Here is a 6438-nt window from a genome sequence, read left to right on the forward strand (position 1 = left end):
TATTAACCTGAAACGCATAGAAAGACTTCAAAAGGAAGGAATTCTAGAACCATTTGACTTAGAGGATTATGGTAAGTGCGAATCATGTTTACTTGGCAAAATGACAAAGCAACCTTTCTCCAAAGTCGGAGAAAGAGCAAATGAACTATTGGGTTTAATCCATACAGATGTATGTGGACCAATGAGTACAAATGCTAGGGGTGGTTTCAGCTACTTTATCACTTTCACTGATGACTTCAGTAGATATGGTTATGTCTACCTAATGAAGCATAAGTCTGAATCCTTTGACAAATTCAAGGAATTTCAGAGTGAAGTAGAGAATCAATTAGGCAAGAAGATTAAGGCACTGCGGTCTGATAGAGGCGGTGAATATCTGAGCTATGAATTTGATGACCATTTGAAAGAATGTGGAATTCTATCAGAATTGACTCCTCCTGGAACACCACAATGGAACGGTGTGTCAGAATGGAGGAACAGAACCTTGCTAGACATGGTTAGGTCAATGATGGGTCAGGGCGAACTTCCAATAGAATTTTGGGGACATGCACTAAATACAGCTGTACTCACTATAAATAGAGCTCCGTCTAAAGCTGTTGAAAAGACTCCATATGAGTTATGGTTTGGAAAACCTCCAAATGTGTCTTTTCTTAAGATTTGGGAATGTGAAGTATACGTCAAGCGATTAATTTCAGACAAACTTCATCCAAAATCTGACAAATGTATCCTTGTGGGCTATCCAAAGGAAACAAAGGGGTATTACTCCTACAATACATCTGAGAACAAGGTGTTTGTTGCTCGAGATGGTATATTTTTTGGAAAAGAATCACATTTCCAAAATGACAAGTGGGAGAAAAGTAGACCTCGAAGAAATTCAAGTCGAACAACAAACTCTAGAGAATGCTCAAGATGACATTCAAGATGAAACTCAGAGATCTTTAGAAGTATCTTGTGAGAATCATGGTCAATCTAGAGATGTAACCCCGCGTAGATCGCAGAGATATAGATCTCAACCGGAAAGGTACTTAGGTATTTTGACGAACGAGAGCTATGATGTTCTATTACTTGAAAGTGATGAACCTGCGACTTACAAGCAAGCTATGACGAGCCCTAGCTCCAAGAAATGGCAAGAAGCCATGCAATCTGAATTAGACTCCATGTCTGAAAACCAAGTATGGGATTTGGTCGATTTGCCAGATGGCTACCAAGCCATTGGAAGCAAATGGGTTTTCAAACTGAAAAAGGACAAGGATGGGAAACTTGAAGTTTTCAAAGCTAGATTGGTTGCAAAAGGTTACAGGCAAGTCCACGGCGTGGATTACGATGAAACCTTTTCACCAGTTGCAATGCTAAAGTCTATTCGGATAATGTTAGCAATCGCTGCATATTACGATTACGAAATATGGCAGATGGATGTCAAAACCGCTTTTTTAAACGGCGTTTTAACAGAAACTGTGTTTATGACACAACCTGAGGGTTTTGAGGATCCAAAGAATGCTAAAAAGGTATGCAAGCTAAAGAAATCAATCTACGGATTGAAGCAGGCATCCAGGAGCTGGAATATACGTTTTGATGAAGCAGTCAGTGACTTTGGTTTCATCAAGAACGCAGACGAATCTTGTGTATACAAGAAGGTCATGTTAGGTTATGATACATATGACAATTCATAAATCATGCGGAAAAACCATAAAGCCAGGAAAGCATATTATTTACACATAATCATTTAGCATAATTTAGATGCATACACTTTGTTGCGTGCCTTCCCTAGCTGCGCCCGAACCGAACAAGAACAAGTCTTTAGGACTCCAAGTGTCGTCCCTCCGTAGATAGTCCACAGTACGTCCGGATCCGCCTCAAGATTGACCAACTAGAATCGCCCTTAAGGTACTTAGAATTTTCGGCTAATGTAGGCAATTGTATGACTGAATTTTTGCTCTCAAAAATCACTTTGAATACTTGAATCGTATGTCTAAAATAATGACCCTAGGCCCTTATTTATAGAGGTATGGAAAAGGAATTGTAATCCTACTAGGATGTGGATTTGTTAATTAGAACTTTATTAGGACTCTAAATAACAAAGCAAATCTAATAGGATTAGGATTTTAATCTTTGCACGAATCCTAACAGGATTAGGATTTCCCGCACACGCATCGTACAAGCCGCGCACCCGCGCAGGCCTTGCGGCCCACGACAAGCGCACATCCCATGTGCGGTGCTGCGTGCGCGCGCGCCCTTGGCTGGGCCTGGCCTTGCGCTGGGCCTGGTCGAGGCGTGCGTTGCTGCGTGCGGCTCGCTGGGCGATGTCCTGGCTTCGTGTTGGGCCTTCGTCTAGCGGGCCTCGTCCGATGCTAATTCGTATGATACGCTTCTGATTAAATTCCCGATTCCGGAATTCATTTCCGATACGAACAACATTTAATATTTCCGATTCCGGAATTAATTTCCGTTTCGAACAAATATTTAATATTTCCGTTTCCGGAATTATTTTTCCGATTCCGATAATATTTCCGATTCTGACAATATTTCCGTTTCCGGCAATATTTCCGATTCCGGCAATATTTCCATTTTCGATAATATTTTCCGATACGTACCATGTTTCCGTTTCCGGCAACATCTACGACTTGGATAATATTTATATTTCCGATACGATCCATATTTCCGTTTCCGGCAATATCATCGTTTCCGGAGTATTCATTTCTTGCTTGTGACGATCTCAGCTCCCACTGAAACCAAGATTCGTCGATTCCGAATATCCATAGATGGAGTATTTAATGCCATTAAATACTTGATCCGTTTACGCACTATTTGTGTGACCCTACGGGTTCAGTCAAGAGTAAGCTGTGGATTAATATCATTAATTCCACTTGAACTGAAGCGGGCTCTAGTCAGGCATTCAGCTCACTTGATCTCACTGATTTATTAACTTGTTATATTAATACTGAACCGCACTTATTAGACTTAACATAGAATGCATACTTGGACCAAGGGCATTATTTCCTTCAGTCTCCCACTTGTCCTTAGGGAGAAGTGTGCATTTCCTAATTCCTTTGTCGCTCGATGCTTGCTCTTGAACATAAGGTAAGAGTTGTCATCCTTATTATGTCCAGAGGTGTTCCTCGGTTTCAGAGTTCAACTGATCAAATAAACAGATAATCATAGCCTATGATTCATCCGAGCACGGCCATGCATTTCACAGTTTCTAGCTCTCCGAGTGGCCTTGTACAACTTTTAAGGATCTCATCCCGATTTATGGGAGGACAATCCCAATCTTGCGATCTTGAGATTAGACTTTGTTTGATAGGTGATTACCTGAGCGTTGCCTTTATAGCCTCCTTTTACGGTGCGACGGTTGGTCAACGTCAAAGCAACCAGTTCTCAAACAAGTAATCTCAAATCACTCAGGTATTGAGGATTTAGTGTCTAATAATTTTAATGAAATTTACTTATGACAGATTTTCATCTCTTACAGTAAAGTTTCATAGGTCTTGTCCGATACTAGTCTTCCCAAAGTAAGTATCCATGCAAATGATTATGACATTTCCATGTCCACATAGTTCAAGAAACAGAACTACTAGTCATCTTGCATTCTAATCGTCTAACGTTTTCTATGCGTCCAATTTTATAGAAAACTCCGACTAGGGACCATTTTTAACCTTTGACATTCAAGTTCACTTGATAGACATTTCTTAGTCACAGGACTGGTCCTGACAGTCTATCTTGAATATATCGTCAAATTGAAGGGACTCATCATTTAATAAACCACAAATTAAATGGAAAAATGAATTCTTTTCATTTATTGTGAATGATTAACCAATAATGTTTTAAAAAGATTTAAACTCTAAAACTTTAAAACATTAAACAGGGATATCAAATCCATTCTCCAATATGCTTGATTCCCATAGCTGTAGTGTGCGAGTTGTGCTTCGCCTGCGGCAGAGGTTTAGTCAATGGATCTGATATGTTGTCATCAGTTCCAATCTTGTTTATCTCGACTTCTTTTCTTTCAACGAACTCTCGTAGAAGGTGAAATCTACGAAGTACATGCTTGACTCTCTGGTGGTGTCTAGGCTCCTTTGCCTGTGCAATAGCTCCGTTATTATCACAATACAGGGCTATTGGTCCTTTAATGGAGGGGACTACACCAAGTTCACCTATGAACTTCCTTAGCCATATAGCTTCCTTTGCTGCTTCATGTGCAGCAATGTACTCCGCTTAAGTTGTAGAATCCGCAATGGTGTTTTGCTTAGCACTTTTCCAGCTTACTGCACCTCCGTTGAGGCAGAAGACAAACCCAGACTGTGATCTGAAATCATCTTTGTCGGTTTGGAAACTTGCGTCCGTATAGCCTTTAACAATTAATTCATCATCTCCACCATAGACCAGGAAGTCATCTTTGTGCCTTTTCAGGTACTTCAGAATATTCTTGGCAGCAGTCCAATGCGCCTCTCCTGGGTCTGACTGGTATCTGCTCGTAGCACTGAGTGCGTACGCAACATCCGGGCGTGTACATATCATAGCATACATTATTGAACCAATCAATGATGCATATGGAATCCCATTCATTCGTCTACGCTCATCAAGTGTTTTTGGGCACTAAGTCTTGCTTAGAGTTATTCCATGAGACATGGGTAGGTAGCCTCGCTTGGAGTCTGCCATCTTGAACCTATCAAGCACCTTATTGATATAAGTGCTTTGACTAAGTCCAATCATCTTTTTAGATCTATCTCTGTAAATCTTGATGCCCAATATGTAATGTGTTTCTCCTAGATCTTTCATCGAAAAACATTTCCAAAGCCAAATCTTGACAGAGTTCAACATAGGAATGTCATTTCCGATAAGTAATATGTCGTCGACATATAATACTAGGAAAGCAATTTTGCTCCCACTGACCTTCTTGTATACACAAGATTCGTCTGCGTTCTTGATGAAACCAAAGTCACTGACTGCTTCATCAAAACGTATATTCCAGCTCCTGGATGCCTGCTTCAATCCGTAGATTGACTTCTTTAGCTTGCATACCTTTTTAGCATTCTTTGGATCCTCAAAACCTTCAGGCTGTGTCATAAACACAGTTTCTGTTAAAACGCCGTTTAAGAAAGCAGTTTTGACATCCATCTGCCATATTTCGTAATCGTAATATGCAGCGATTGCTAACATTATCCGAATAGACTTTAGCATTGCAACTGGTGAAAAGGTTTCATCGTAATCCACACCGTGGACTTGCCTGTAACCTTTTGTAACCAATCTAGCTTTGAAAACTTCAAGTTTCCCATCCTTGTCCTTTTTCAGTTTGAAAACCCATTTGCTTCCAATGGCTTGGTAGCCATCTGGCAAATCGACCAAATCCCATACTTGGTTTTCAGACATGGAGTCTAATTCAGATTGCATGGCTTCTTGCCATTGCTTGGAGCTAGGGCTCGTCATAGCTTGTTTGTAAGTCGCAGGTTCATCACTTTCAAGTAATAGAACGTCATAGCTCTCGTTCGTCAAAATACCTAAGTACCTTTCCGGTTGAGATCTATATCTTTGCGATCTACGCGGGGTAACATTTCTAGATTGACCATGATTCTCACCAGATTCTTCTAAAGATCTCTGAGTTTCATCCTGAATGTCATCTTGAGCATTCTCTAGAGTTTGTTGTTTGACTCGAATTTCTTTGAGGTCTACTTTTCTCCCACTTGTCATTTTGGAAATGTGATCTTTCTCCAAAAAGACACCATCTCGAGCAACAAACACCTTGTTCTCAGATGTATTGTAGAAGTAATACCCCTTTGTTTCCTTTGGATAGCCCACAAGGATACATTTGTCAGATTTTGGATGAAGTTTGTCTGAAATTAATCGTTTGACGTATACTTCACATCCCCAAATCTTAAGAAAAGACACATTTGGAGGCTTTCCAAACCATAATTCATATGGAGTCTTTTCGACAGCTTTAGACGGAGCTCTATTTATAGTGAGTGCAGCTGTATTTAGTGCATGTCCCCAAAATTCTAATGGAAGTTTGGCCTGACCCATCATTGACCTGACCATGTCTAGCAAGGTTCTGTTCCTCCGTTCCGACACACCGTTCCATTGTGGTGTTCCAGGAGGAGTCAATTCTGATAGAATTCCACATTCTTTCAGATGGCCATCAAATTCATAGCTCAGATATTCACCGCCTCTGTCAGACCGCAGTGCCTTAATCTTCTTGCCTAATTGATTCTCTACTTCACTCTGAAATTCCTTGAATTTGTCAAAGGATTCAGACTTATGCTTCATTAGGTAGACATAACCATATCTACTGAAGTCATCAGTGAAAGTGATAAAGTAGCTGAAACCACCTCTAGCATTTGTACTCATTGGTCTGAAGGAAATAATGCCCTTGGTCCAAGTATGCATTCTATGTTAAGTCTAATAAATGCGGTTCAGTATTAATTAACAAGTTAATAATTCAGTGAGATC

The sequence above is a fragment of the Spinacia oleracea genome, chromosome 1 (assembly GCF_020520425.1).
Source record: "Spinacia oleracea cultivar Varoflay chromosome 1, BTI_SOV_V1, whole genome shotgun sequence".
Classification (NCBI taxonomy): Eukaryota; Viridiplantae; Streptophyta; class Magnoliopsida; order Caryophyllales; family Amaranthaceae; genus Spinacia; species Spinacia oleracea.